Consider the following 15,025-nt stretch of genomic DNA (forward strand, 5'->3'; position numbering starts at 1 on the left):
GTCCCGAAAATAATACCTGCCCTTTTTAAAGTGGGGATGTCAGAATATATGTCCCTTCATATAGCGTGATAGTTCGTTTTTTGTCGGCGGAACAGCTACCTCAAGGCGAAAAGGAAAATCTCAAGATAACACAAACGATTACAGCTGGTAGAGCTACAGCCATCATGTGATAACAGTGTCACCCTATATTCTAGATAATGGTGCATAGGTGGATACCTCAGAATCATCTGAATACATTTGCTTTTTCCTCTACACACTCCTGCAACTTGCACCACAGGAGGTGTGTTTGGTAAAACATGTGTTCCTCAGCGTATTCAGGTGTTGGGTTTCTTGATATTTAATGTTCCCAAGCGGGGTCACATCACATGACCTTGCTGTGGTGGAGCAACAGCGCATCCAGCATAAAGACAGGTTGAGGCTTCACCAGGTGTGGGCTGGACAATTGCCCCCCCCAGGCCCCCCTAAATCTAAACAAAGCGGCCGCACAACCGCCAGGGCCGTCTTTAATGCCGGGTAAAACCAGGGCTGGTCCAAGACATAATGCCGCCTGGGGCGAAATTTGAAATGCCGCCAACCCCTACGACCCCCCCGCCGAAGCCACTGCTCTATCCTCTCCCTACCTTGTCATTATCTACCCTCTCCCTCCCTATTATCTACTCTATTTTCCCCCCTTTTGTACTTCACTTAACGTCCAGCAGTCCTGCTTCACTGTTGTGTGCCGTAAATGACGTCATATTCCGGCGCTCAGCATTACAAGCTGGCACTGAGACCGAGCTAGAGGGCTTGCATAGGAGAGAGAGGGGCGCCAAGTGGGTACTGAAAACTTGATAAGCGAAAACCACTCGGCGCCCCTCTCCTCCACTTCCAAAAAAAAAAAAAAGGGGCAGCAATTGCCCCACTCTGCTCCAGGGCAGAGCCGGCCCTGGTTAAAAGCCTGCAGCAACCGTGATCACTTCCGCAGGGGCCCTGCTGCTTACATGGGTGGGCATGTGTTAGTATGAATGTCTGTATGCCTGGGTATGTTAGCTCGTGCATGCATGTTAGTGTGTGTGTCTGGCTGTGTGTGATCCTCTGGATGAGTGTATTTTTTTTCCCCACACAAATTGTACTTCAAGTATAAAATTTACAGGTCCTGTTGGATGTCACTTCTAAATAACACCCTGTCATGCCGAGCCTGTGTTAGGTCATCTTAAGGACACAATGAGATCTATCAATCTTAACAGATGTATGTTAATAGTGTATGTATGTATGTGTGTGATACTAAGGGCTAGGCCTGGGACATCTCTCTGTGACACTGGAGGGGATAAAACTGACTGTTTTATGGAAAATCTGTGAACCTCTCTGTAACGGGTTCACCAAGAGAGCTGTAGTAACTCCCAGATGTATCCTCCTGTTGTCCCCAAAATCACTTCCAGCGCCAGTCAGCATGCACACCTTGGAACCCTGCTATGTGTACCCAATAAGTAGACACAACTAACTTGAATTGAGTACAGAAGGAATGAACAGTTTATTGTTGTAAAACATTGACTCATATCCACAGAACTTAATTAACATAAATTAACATTGATAAACAGGTACATGTAGACAACAAGTCCTGTCCCCCCCTCGACCTTGGGAAAGATCAGGGTAGAAAATTTAGTCCTGGTTTTCTTGTTTGCCCATACAAACTGGATAAACATAGATCTAGGAGAGTTGAAGAAGGCTAGCGAGATGTTGATTGGGATTTGTAAGAAATAAAGAATTCTGGGCATGACATTCATTTTTAACATGTTGATCCTACTAAACCAGTTGATATATAGTGGTGACCACTGTCGCAAATCCTTCCGTAGAGTAGTGAGTAGTGGGAGGAAATTGTAAGAGTATAGAAGAGACAAATCTCCAGTGAGCCATATCCCCAAATATTTTAGTTTGTCCTCGTTCCATTTAAAGGGAAAGTTGGGTTTTTTGCAGGACCTCTAGGTCTCAGGACTCTATGTGCCCTATCCATCTGGATCAGAGTGTCTACAGGTCTGTTCAGCAACACGTTGAAGATGCGGGTAAGTACACCAAATACATCTTCTGGTTCCACCATTGAGGATTCCAAAACGCCCCTGACTCTCACATTGTGCCTCCGGCTACAATTATCGAGGTCTTCTATGCGGCGTCTATAATCTGCCAGGTGTCCTACATGCTGTGAGGTAATTTTCACCACGTGAGAAAGTTTCTTGGCCTGCAGAGCCGAGTCTAGCTCTTGCGTTGCAACACGTTGTCCCAGGCCAGCAAGGTATGTCCGCAGCGTGGCGATTTCAGCTTTCACCGTTTATTTGAGTTCCAAGATCAGGTTACTAAAGTCCGCCTTCCACGGTGCAGAGGAAAAAAGCTGGTGGACCATGTTCTGCCCAGATATGGCGGCGGATGCATCTTATGACGAGGAGGAAGCCCCATTGGAGCCCAAGGGCGAAGAGGCCTCCGAGGTCTGAAAATAGTCCCTTAAGGACGACGAAACCGGTTTCCCCTTTCCCCCCGGGGTCTAAGGGTCATGCTCCCCTTTTCTGCTTCTGCCCATGGCTGTGGATGGCTTTGGATCATTCAAAGGTAAGTGGGGGGGGAGCTCACACCTCATGCGGCCATCTTCCTCAGCGGTAGGCCATACCCCCTTTTTTTTAAAATTTATTTTACTAATCACATTGTGATTATAAAGCTGGGCTCCTTTGACTTGCATGGTTGAATGCAAGAGAGACCCTCTTGGAAACTTTTTTTTTAAACTATTTTTTAAAAGGATGCCACATGTCACGAATGCACCCTACTCCAAGCGTGAGTGTGACTTGGTTCTGGGGGTTAAAGTGTTAAATTTCTGTCTGCCCTAGACTGGAAATAGTGATAAAAATATCCACCCTCAATACCACCCACAATTAACTATGATATAACCAATATCATAACGCGGCCTCCACCAAGACAATTTATAAATGGGGTGCCTTGGTCTCCCAAGCGAATTAGACTAAGAACCCACAAAATATACTTTAACACAATAATTATGTGATTTCAAATTACCAATACATTGGTCTAATCAGGTAACGTGAGTCTTTACCAGACAAAGGCAGAACTTAATAAAGGAATATTTATTATGAACAAAAAAATAGTCACAGTGCATACAAAAAAGATGATAAACCGATTATTTACACCAAACAGATAAAAATAAAAAGGAGAAGTTACAGAAAACCTAACTACTCACTTGAATGGTAAAGTAACAGTTTTTCTGTCCATAGGGCTCCGGCAAGGAAAGATGGCGACTTACTCAAAATTAGATCTTGGCCCCTAGTAAGCACACTGACCAATTTCCTCTCATTAAACGTATACTTTTTTTTCCAGTTCATCTCGAGTTTCCAAGCCGGCCCAGGGGTAGTTTAAGCAGAGGGAAGGTGTACCTATAGGAACCATAAGTGACCTCCCCCTTGTGTGGTGGAACCATATCACTCAAAATAACTCGTTTTAATTTTATTATCCCTCCTGTGCTCGCCACAGCAATAATTTTTGCATTTATGAATTTCTTGTAAATTATGAAGTCCATGCTGATTATGACAGAATACCACGGACTTCACAATTTCTTCCAAACAGCTTAAGTTGCACTGGCCATATTTGTATTCTTCTTGTAGGGTGTGCTTTCCCTGTTCTAGATATGCACAAAAGGGAGGTATGATTATGAATCTATGGGTTATTATTGGTGTATGTGTTGGATATGACCTTGGAAGTAATGGTTTTCCCGACTGCTAGTGGTCACTTAGCATATCAAAAGAATCCACTATCTATGAGGGGGTACAGGCATGTGGTGGATTACTCAACAAGTAGACATAGAGGCACCTCCTCTTAACATTTCACACCTTGCAGAGTGCCCTGGTTGGAGTCCCAGCTTCAAAAGACAAATTCATCTTATAAGACATTTTGGCACCACATGCCCATACAATTAACCCCTCTCATGCTGCAATTGGCCATACCATCTCTACCAGGTAGCAAGTCCATGTATGCATTACACAAGTTGGCGTGACACTGCCTTCTTGCGAGAGGCAAAATCTCTCACAGTGGTGCTTGTGACCGCTCTCCGGAGAGAATGGACTCTGAACCTTGAAGTCTTTGGGTGGTTTGTGAGTCGATGGGGACAGCTGGACGTAGACCTTATGGCAACCAGGACCAACACCAATTTTTGTTTTCTAAACCTCCAAGCAACCACGTAGACTTCAACCAGACCTGATCCTTCAGCCTAGCCTAAATCTTTTCTCCTCTGCCTCTAATCACCAGGGTTATCAGGAAGATTTGCAACTTCCGCTATATACTGATCGCCCTGCACTGGCCAAACAGAGTATGGTATTCGGAGCTACAGCAGTTGAGCATAACAGAACCTTTTCACCTTCCTTACAAAGAGGATCTTTTGCTGCAGGGAGCTATGCATCATCCGGATCTAATATTTCTACACCTGACTGCCTGGAGACTGAAAGGGCGTTGTTGGAGAACAGTTGCCAACATGCTCCTCGGCAGTTGAAAATGGATTACCTCCCTGAGATATCTGGACATTCGGCCTAAATTTTTAACCTGGTGGCGAAACATCATCTGACAGACTGATTCCAGTTCCATCCCTCTGGAACTTGACTTCCTGCAAGATGGCTTCGACAGAGGCCTGAAACCTGCAACTCTAAAAGTTAATGTGCTGTCAGCACTTCTCTGATCTAGAGTTAGCCGAGAACTCTGCTGTTCAGCATTTCTTCAAGGAACCTTGCTTGACTGAGACCTAGAAGACTGTTAACAGGGTGGTGGCTACATGTAATGCCAAACAGTCTTTAGCAACTAATCAGCAAATATGTAAAGTGTCCACTTGGTGTAACATGCACACATTTACCTGATATTACCACATCCATGACATGGCAGCTGAGGATACAGCCTTTGGAAGGAAGGTTCTGATGGCAGCCTGTTCCTGACTTTGGTATTTCTCACTCGTGTGTCACCAAGGATGACAGGGAAAGCTTCAGTTCTTACCATGAGCCTCTTTTCTCACTGTAGATCCTTGGTGGTACATATCAAAGCCCTCCTATTAAATTAAATACATATTTTTGCATTACATCCTCTGGTTTCCTGTTGTCTAAAAAAAGGAGCTCACGGTAAGAACTCAAGCTTTCCCTATGGTGTTCCTGAAACCGGACTTTCAGCCAATGTCCCACATATTGCAATCCACGTGTGCATGATAACAAACAGACCAAAAAAATAAAAGTTATGTTGACTTATAAAGCTATAATTTGTGGTTTTAGTTATAACGGTGAACAAATCCGGATTGATATATGGGCATGTTAAATATCTAGAATGTCTACAGAGTGATGTACCAGAAGGGTCCTGTTCACCAGAGGTCTCACACAATCCTCTAAGTTTACTAGAGACCATTACATTCTTCAGACTATTAGCAGTAGCGTACCTAGCGGGGGGCGGGGGGGGCGGTCCGCACCGGGTGCCGCTCATCAGGGGGGTGCCAACTTGCCGGCACCCGGCACCCCTCCAGAGACGGACAGTAATGTCCGCCGCTGGAGGAGCAGGCTCGCAAGAGAGCGGTATCGGAGGTCTTTAACAGACCTCCGGCTCCCTTGAGTGATTTTAAGCCGGTTCCCTTGAACTGGCTTAAAATCACTCAAAGGAGCCGGAGGTCTGTTAAAGACCTCCGATACTGCTCCCTTGCGATCCACGCGTCAACTGCTGCTGTGCAGAGGGCACTGTGGGCGCGGCTTCAGTGCCGCCGGGATCTGACAACAAACCCCGGCGGCACTGAAGCCGCGCCCACAGTGCCCTATGACCCGGAAGAAGACAGAAGAAGAGGAGCGAAGAGGAAGACTGCTGTAAAAAGAAAAGACTGCTGTAAGAAGAAAAGAAGTAGAAAAGAAGGTAGGAAATCATTAATTAAGACTGAGTGAGAGTGGATTGGTATGTGTGGAATCTGGATTGGTATATGTGTGGATTAGTATGTGTGGAATCTGTGGATTGGTATATGTGTGGATTGGTATGTGTGGAATCTGTGGATTGGTATGTGTGGAATGTGTGGATTGGTATATGTGTGGATTAGTATGTGTGGAATCTGTGGATTGGTATGTGTGGAATCTGTGAATTGGTATGTGTGGTATGTGTGGAATCTGTGGATTGGTATGTGTGGAATCTGTGGATTGGTATGTGTGGAATCTGTGGATTGGTATGTGTGGAATCTGTGGATTGGTATGTGTGGATTGGTATGTGTGGAATCTGTGGATTGGTATGTGTGGAATCTGTGGATTGGTATGTGTGGAATCTGTGGATTGGTATGTGTGGAATCTGTGGATTGGTAAGTGTTGATTGGTAAATGTGTGAGAGTGATGGGTGTTATGCTGTACCATTTCCAATGTCTTTTTCATTATAATTATGCTCTAAAGTACATCATAACTCCCATCACTCTATACTGTTCCATACAGTGGCAGAGCTGGGAGACAGAGGCCTTGCACCCCCACCGCAGGGTGCTGGTCAGGTTCTATGTGGGCAATGTGGACGCTGGCTTTGGGGTGTGCAATCTGTGATCTATGCCTGTAATTTAGGGGGTTTTATCTATAACTTTAATGCTGAGTTTTTATGTGAATTCCAATTGATCTGTACCTGCAAAGCTGGGTTTGTGTGTTAATGTGTTGGTCTATATCTGCTATGCTATGTTTCTATACATTATTTATGTTTACCAGCAAATACAGGATGTCTTATTCAGTTGATCAATACCTGGGGTGCTGTTTCCATGTGTTGTTTATTTGATCTATACCTTCAGTGCTGAGTGATTTCCAGTTGATCTATACCTGCAATGCTGGGTTTGTGTGTTCTGTTGATTTATACCTGCAATGCTATGTTTCCATACATTATTTATGTATACCTGTAAATACAGGATATTTAACACTTGCTGTTTCCATGTGTTGTTTATTTGATCTATACCTGAACTACAGGGAGTAATTAAAAGAGAGTTGTGGTTTAGTGACGTAGGGGACAAATGGACTTTGGGGATGATTACGGGGAGAGGACCTCCCAATGTCACGGTGCAGTCAGAAGAAGGGAAGGCTGTACTGACTCTCACAGTCTTCCCCTGATCTGCAGTTGAGGGCAGTACAGCATAATCCCTATCACTATACATCGATCTAGACATTTACAATAATGCAGCATAACCCCTACCACTATATACTAAGCCAGACACTGAAGTGGTAGGCCTACACCACATCAATGGCTTTGTATATAGTGATATGGGTTATGCTGCATTATTGTAAATGTCAGGCTCAATGTATAGTGATATGGATTACGCTGCCCCACCGTCAATGTGTGCTCACTATAAAGTGATAGGTGTTATCCTGTATCACCGGCAATGTGGGCCTCAGTATAAAATAACAGTTATGTTGTACCACCGTCAGCGCGTGCCTCAGTATATAATGGAAACAGTTATGTTGTACTACTGTCAGCGCGTGTCTCAGTATATAATGATAGCAGTTGTGCTGCACAACTGTCAATGTCTGCCTCAGTGTATAATGATAGTTATGTTGTACTACTATAAGTGTCTAGCTCAGTATATAAAGATAGCGGTTATGCTGTACCACCATCAATATCTGGCTCAGTTATAGTGATAGGTGTTATGCTGTTCCACTGTAGTATCTGGCTCAGTGTATAGTGATAGGAGTTATGCTGTTTCACTGTAATGTTTGCCTCAATATATTATGAAATTACTTAAGCTGCACCACCGTGAATGTCTGTCTCAGTATAGAGTGATAGGCATTATGCTGTACCACCGTCACTGCCTGGCTCAGTATATAGTGATAGGTGTCATGCTATACCACAGTCAGTGTCTGGTTCATATGGTATATATAATCATGAGTCGACATGGCAACACCACTATATATGCAAATGCTTAAATGAAAAGAGAACAATGTTATGGTGACTCCTGATTATAATATCAGAATTTTTTTTAGTTTATAGTGTCTTTAGCTGCTTAGCCAGTACTTAATTTGTAATGTTTGTCACTCATTTGCTAGGTCTTCTTAGAAACTTGTTGTGTTTGTTGTTTTTTTTGGGGGGGTTATTAAAGAAAGCACTATTATATGTTCAGTAAATGTTATTTAAACATATTTATTTTACTTATAAGTTATTAATTTATTTTTTCAGATTTCTTGTTGTTTACAGTTGACATACAGTTTACAAATTGGTGCAATAAATATTCTTGCCAACATAATTTTGTAGATGTCTTTACATTTGGGGGGGTGCCACTTACAGGATCCGCCCCGGGTGCCAAATACTCTAGGTACGCCCCTGTACCCAAGTGTATGTTACTAGTAAAAATCAGATTAAATGGAGTATTATTAACAAATGAAACAAATGGTTCTTCCCGGGAACTGAACCATGCCAGAAAACGATTAACGACTTGTTTGCCCCCAGGGGTTATTAGACCAAATAAAAAAGATTCATGTAACAGTGGGTGAACTTGGCACCCATAGCTGATTTGGGAAGAATTGATCTAGGAAGCCAAAAAAAATTGTGTTTCAGGAAGGAATTTAGGAAGGCCATAATAATGTCACACTGTCTGAGTAGTAACTAGGGTTCTTCTCTATAATAAGATCTAGCTGCCTTCAATCCTAAACTATACTCTATGGTGTTGTATAGTGATTAGACATTCATACCGACTAATAAAATTTGGTTCCCATTGGATTTCATTGAGTAATTTGATCACATGGGTGTGTGATCCTGCACCCACACAGGGTACCAAGTCCTTGCAAACAGCACTGTCCTCTAGGGTATTAAAGCCAGTCTTGGTTAATTAATCAGCCACAGTTTGTTATTAATCCACATCCACAGTTATTAACAGAATCATACATCCTAAACAAAAAACCTACAAAGCACGAGCTCATCTGAGCTCTTACTAACATATATGTCCCTTACTAAGCAGGGTCTAAACTAAAAGAAATGTAGGCTCACCAACCTTTTAGATTGCCTCTTTAGTGCATAGACAGCCTTGCTGCTTACAGTCCTCAAAACAAAACTCTCCTTTCTGTTAATCAGGCAAGGCTTTATTGCGGTTACTGCAGCTAATCACTTGCAACTAATCACTTGCAGCTAACCAGTGCTTTGGAGTCAGCCTGAACGCCTTGCCTGGATTCTATTGTATGGATCCAGGTGTATGTAAACTGCGGAATGGAGCACCAGCCCTTCCTACTCTCCTTATGCTCCACCCCAGGGGCCCATATATACTCATAATGTTACGTGGCACAACACATACTTCCCCTGGGGCTACATATCATACCAAACCCTACAAAACCTAGGTGGGATGTACACGCCATCAGCAACCACACCCTGTACCTTATCACAGGTGGTATCCTAAAATAGGCAGGGGTTTCTAAAACAAATCCCTGAAGAGGCATATCAATGAATCTAGCCAGTGGTGCCAGTAATGAACCAACACTAGAAATGTTTGGACTACCTGGTGGAGATGTCATGGACTTGTGTATTTTGGGGAGGTGATAAAAAAAATAGGAATTCTCGGTCTCTATTGTGGAGGTAGCATGCAGACTATGTCAGACACCTTAGGGAGCATTATAACATATTTATATTACAAATATATATTACAGTCATTATAGGTATAAAAAGAGTTAAGGTGATCTGACCGAACACCATTTGGCCAGTTTATTTCACATCCTCACAGAAAGAACAGGTGGAGACTTTTTAAATACAAATGTAATCACCTGAAACCCACATCAAAAGGCAAATGTACAACTGGAAATAGTGTGTTGCATTGTCTGTGAAGCGGTTGTTCCTGTTTGTAAATAACATGTGATAGGATCTGTAAAAAGTAGCTTGAAGCTTTTGTTTAGTGTGAGCCTTTTGTTCTCTGTAAACGTGATGTCATTGTCCCTATAAAAATTGTGTCTCTCCCCGAATACCTGGTTACAATCTTCATATTCTTGTTGCAGTTAGTTACAACTCTGTTATGTACTTGTTACCATATATCTTCATTCCCAATGTAACCCTGTGTGTTCATCACAGTATTAAACCCTCCATTTTCTTATGAAAAAATCATTTTCTGGAACTATTTACCACTAAACGAAGGTGTGTCGGCACCTGGAATCCCCTTTTTTCCAAATATAACTCATTTCTGACATCTATTCTTTTTTTTATATATATAATAAGTTTTTATTGGAGAGTTTTTATTAAAGATTTTTTTTGCATGTATATAAAACTCTGTTACAGAATAAAGAAATGTGTTGGTTAATGACAAAGATATTACAAGGTCAAGGGAACGTCGAGATCATTTCATTCTATGTGACCTCGATACTCCGTTTACAGAGTAAATACATCATAATGCCAAAAATACAACACAACATAAAGATTGAATATTTCAAGATAATCAGTTGCGAAGAAAAAAGGAACAAAATTATAAGAAAGTGTAAAAGAAAACCAAAGGAAAAATTAAAGTATAACAAAAACAACCATTATGGTGAAAGTTGTGTATGTTTTCAGATATTTATAGATTGATCCTAAACACAAGTATGGATAAATTATATTTCCAAGCAGTGTAGTCATTGCTGCGATATGATGTGGTTTATCTATGTATATGTGTCATCTTTACTCTAACCCTCAACTTAAGGATATTTGATGAAGTATAGCTAGGGATAATGAATTGATTTTATGAATATGTTATTTATTTATTTTAATCATGCTCCTTTGATGGAAAGTTTCCCCATATTTTATTGAAAGTGCTCATTGTGTGGTTGCCCATATGAAAAGCCAATTCCATTTTCCTAGTTTCTCTCATTCTTTTGATGATCATTGGTATGGTTGGAAGCTCCTCTGAATTCCATAGTTTAGCTAAAAACTGTTTAAAAAGCATAAAAGCTATATTTAAAAGTTTCCTGAATTTGTGTGGTATATAATGCGGATAGATTCCCAAAATCCCTATGTTTGGATCAATTGGAATCTGGATTTTTAGGATTTCACCCATGTGTTTGTATAATTGAGACCAGATTTGATATACTTGTGGACAGGACCAAAATATATGTAGATGAGTACCAATTTGGTTGCATTTCCACCAACATAAATTCGGTCTTTGGGGCTGGAACGTGTGCAATTTCTCAGGTGTGTAGTGCCACCTATAAAGTATTTTAGCATGAAGTTCTGATAGTTTTATACATTTAGCTGGGCCTTTCAGTAAAGCAAACGATTGATCCTATTGTTCATCATCTATTGTTTCTTCTATTTCTGTTGCCCAATGGTCTAAAAATGTCATTTTGACTGTAAAAGTATTAGTTAACAATTGTTGATACATAAAAGATACTAACCCTTTTATATCTGTTAAATTGTTTATTTTCGATTCCATAAAAGCAATTTGTGTATTAGTAATTTTTTATTTTTAAATAGTTAAAAATTTCTCTGGGGCGAAGATTAAACTCTTCCCTCAAACATTCAAAAGATTTCAGTTTTTTTGAGGTGTCTAATATTTGAGAAATTGAATTTATCTTACATAATACCCAGTTTGCGATGTTTAACCCAGGTATATTAAGGTGTAGAGTTTGTATTGGGGCTATCTTTGACAGATTGTTTTCCAAATTGAAGGATTTTAAAAATGTTATCCATGTTTTTAATGCACAAGTTAATGTTGGCATGGTTGCTTTAGGTTTGATTGGGATGTCGTTTGCCCACATGACATGTGAAACTATAGGATAGCTTAGAGGATTTTCTTCTATTTCTTTCCACCTATTTTTTTTTAGGGTTTGAGAGGAATAAGACTAGTTGAGATAATATGGCCGCCTTGTGATATAGTAAAACATTAGGAATCCCCATACCTCCTTTGAGTGTATATCTATATATAAAGTTGGCATACTGACTCTAGGGTTTTTTTTTCCTCTAATGTATCTATTTATGGTTCCTTGGATAGTTTTAAGGAGTTTGACTGGAAATTTTAGAGGAATTGTTCTTAAAAGGTAAAGAATTTTTGGTGTTATATTTATTTTAATTGCTGAATTTCTTCCAAACCAAAAGGTTAAAACCTTGCCATCTTCTTATATCCGCTTGGACATTTTTCCATACATTTTTTAATTGTTGCCCGCTATGCTTGTTGTATTTCTATAATTATCAATACCCAGATATTTCAAGTTGCTTTTTCGCCAATCAAAATTGTATGACTCATGTAGTATGGATTTCGTTTTTGTATCTAGGTTTAAAGTTAATGCTTGGGATTTGTTGTTGCTTATTTTGTGACATGATACTTTGTTAAACATTTTAAGGTCATTAATTAAGTGAGGTAGGGAGTCAATAGGGTTTTGAAGAGTTAGCATGATGTCATCTGCGAACATTGAGATTTTATGTTGTTCAGTTTGGTTTGGTAATGTTACCCCTTTAATATTTTTGTTTTGGCAAATTAGTTGTGCAAGTGGCTCTAAAGAGAGGATATATAAAAGAGGTGACATGGGACACCCCTGTCTTGCTCCATTATTTATGTCAAAAATAGGAGAGTGGATTCCCGATATTAACACCTGTGCGGAAGGTTTACTGTAAAGACCCAGACAGAATTGTATAAATTCATCAGGGATACCGTATCTCCTCATGCATTCCCCTAAGAAAGACCAGTTTAATCTATCGAATGCCTTCTTTGCATCTAGTGATAAGAGAAGACATCCAACTTTTTTTCTATTACGTAGGTCTATGAGATCTATGATCCGTCTTCTGGCATCAGGGGCTTGTCTGTCTTTGATGAATCCTACCTGGTCTAAATGAATTAAACTGGGGAGAGCTTTGGCTAGTCTGTTTGCTAAAATTTTGGCATATCATTTATAATCTACGTTTAGTAGAGCTATAGGGCGAAAATTGCCACAAGTTGTCGGTGTTTTGCTGGGTTTTGGTAAGGTTACAATGAATGCTCTATTCATATCCTGAGGTATCAGATGAAAAGATTGCAGTTCTCTGTAACAATTCAATAAATTAGGGATTCAAATGGATTTGAAAGTTTTATAGTAAGAATTTGTAAATCCGTCAGGTCCTGGTGATTTACCTGTTGGCATATCTGAGATCACTTTTTCAATTTCTTCGGATGAATCTAATTCTGGACAAAATAAGGTATTTAGATCACCACATATTATTGTTGAAGCATTAGGGGGGAATTTTGTGAATATTTCCAGTATATGTTTTAAAGTGGAAAATTGTATGGAGTGTGGTAAATAAGTGTTTGCGAGGACCAATGGTTTGCCATTTATTGAACAATATATTATGTTGAAGCAACCCTTTTCATCATCAATGACCTCGTATATCTCACAATTTAATGAATTCTTAAAAATAATCGAACATCCTCTTTTCCTTTTGGTGAAAAAAAGAGTGGTAAATGTTTGTATAGTTTTGGTGTCTTAAATAGTGAGAAGTTATTTCTTCTAGTGTGATTCTTGAAAACAGATTATGTCTGCTTTTAAACGTTGCATTTCTGACCAGAATGTGTTAAGTTTGCATGGTGAGCTCAATCCTCTGACATTAAGGGAAATTATGTTATACATTTGTAAAAGGGTGTTGGTGTGCTGTATGCTCGCTTCTTAACGTTTATAGTTTGGTTAATAAGTAACATTTCTGTATAAAGCATCGTTGTATCATCAAATCCAAAAGTGATATAAATGACATTCTATTCTAGGATCTTTTAGACATTTGGTTGTAAAATTAAAGTAAACAAATGTAGTGATAAAATAAAATGAATATAAAGGGAAAAAAAACAACAAAAAAACGAAAGTAAGGTACAAATAAGGGTATAAAAATTTCCAGCACTTGTAATTTCAGTGATTGGTGTGAGAGACAACCCCTTCATCCTCCTGGAGGCAGGAAAGTAAAGTATCATTTTAAGTGGGTATAACCTAGCCCGGATAGTTACTTTTAAGTATTAGTAAAAGGTGAACAAAACGTATCTAACTTTTGTTATTTAGTTTATGTATATGTTTGTAACAACCTAAGATGTATAATACAATTTTATATTATATAACTTTAATCATTAAGTATGCCTCTGAGTAGACCGATGTCTCAGTATTATAAGAGACAGCGGGGTTCTCACGGTCAACAGCATTTTAATTTTGGTGGATTTAGCCATCTCCACAGAAAATAGTTCTTGCAAATCAAACAGAGCCAAGCAAAGTTATATTTCCAGTATGAATATCCAATGTCCATTTCCATGGATCGACCTGGTTTATTATGAGAGTTATTCAGAGAGGGAACTTTCTGCCATTCTTTTTGTTGCTTTTTTTGGGGCTGGAAGAGGAGTTTTTGAATTTACCACGATCAGACGAAGTTTCAGGTACAGCTATTTCCCAAATTGACAACAGATCCATTCCCTCCTTCAGATTTTGAATCGTTCGGATTGCACCATCTTTAAGAATAAGGAGCCGACGTGGGAAAACCCATCTGTATTGTATCCTGTGCGTTTCTAGGATCTCCAGCATAGGTTTCATCTCTCTTCTCCATGTTAGCGTCTCTGCTGAAAGGTCTGCGAAAACTGCGATGTTGTTATATTTGTCAGGTAAATACATCTGTTGTCTACTTCCCCTGAGTAAGGCATCTCTTTGGGGGTAGTAATGCACTTTAAGGATCACGTCTCTTGGGGCCTGGTTGGGTGCCCCATTTCCCTTTGGGATTCTGTGTACCCTGTCTATTTCCAACGGTTTTTGTAGGAAACCATCTGTGAAGCATTTTGCATATTCTTGGATAAAGGGTATTAATTCATTGTATTTGACAGTTTCGAGGATTCCCCTTATTCGTAGATTGCCCCTGCGTGATCTGTCTTCTATATTTATTTATTTTTTATTTTTTTTTCTAGTTCCCCATCATGTGATTTTTCTATTACTGAATTGTGTGAGTCGATGAGATCATCTAATTTAGTTTCCACTGTGCCCGTTCTCTGGCCTAATTCGTTAATCATGCGGGTGAGATCAGTGCGTAGTGACTGAAGTTCTTGTTTCATTTCACTTTTAAAATCTGATAGTATCGAATTTAAAGTTTCTCTAACACTTTT

The sequence above is a fragment of the Spea bombifrons genome, chromosome 2, assembly GCF_027358695.1.
Source record: "Spea bombifrons isolate aSpeBom1 chromosome 2, aSpeBom1.2.pri, whole genome shotgun sequence".
Taxonomy (NCBI): Eukaryota; Metazoa; Chordata; class Amphibia; order Anura; family Pelobatidae; genus Spea; species Spea bombifrons.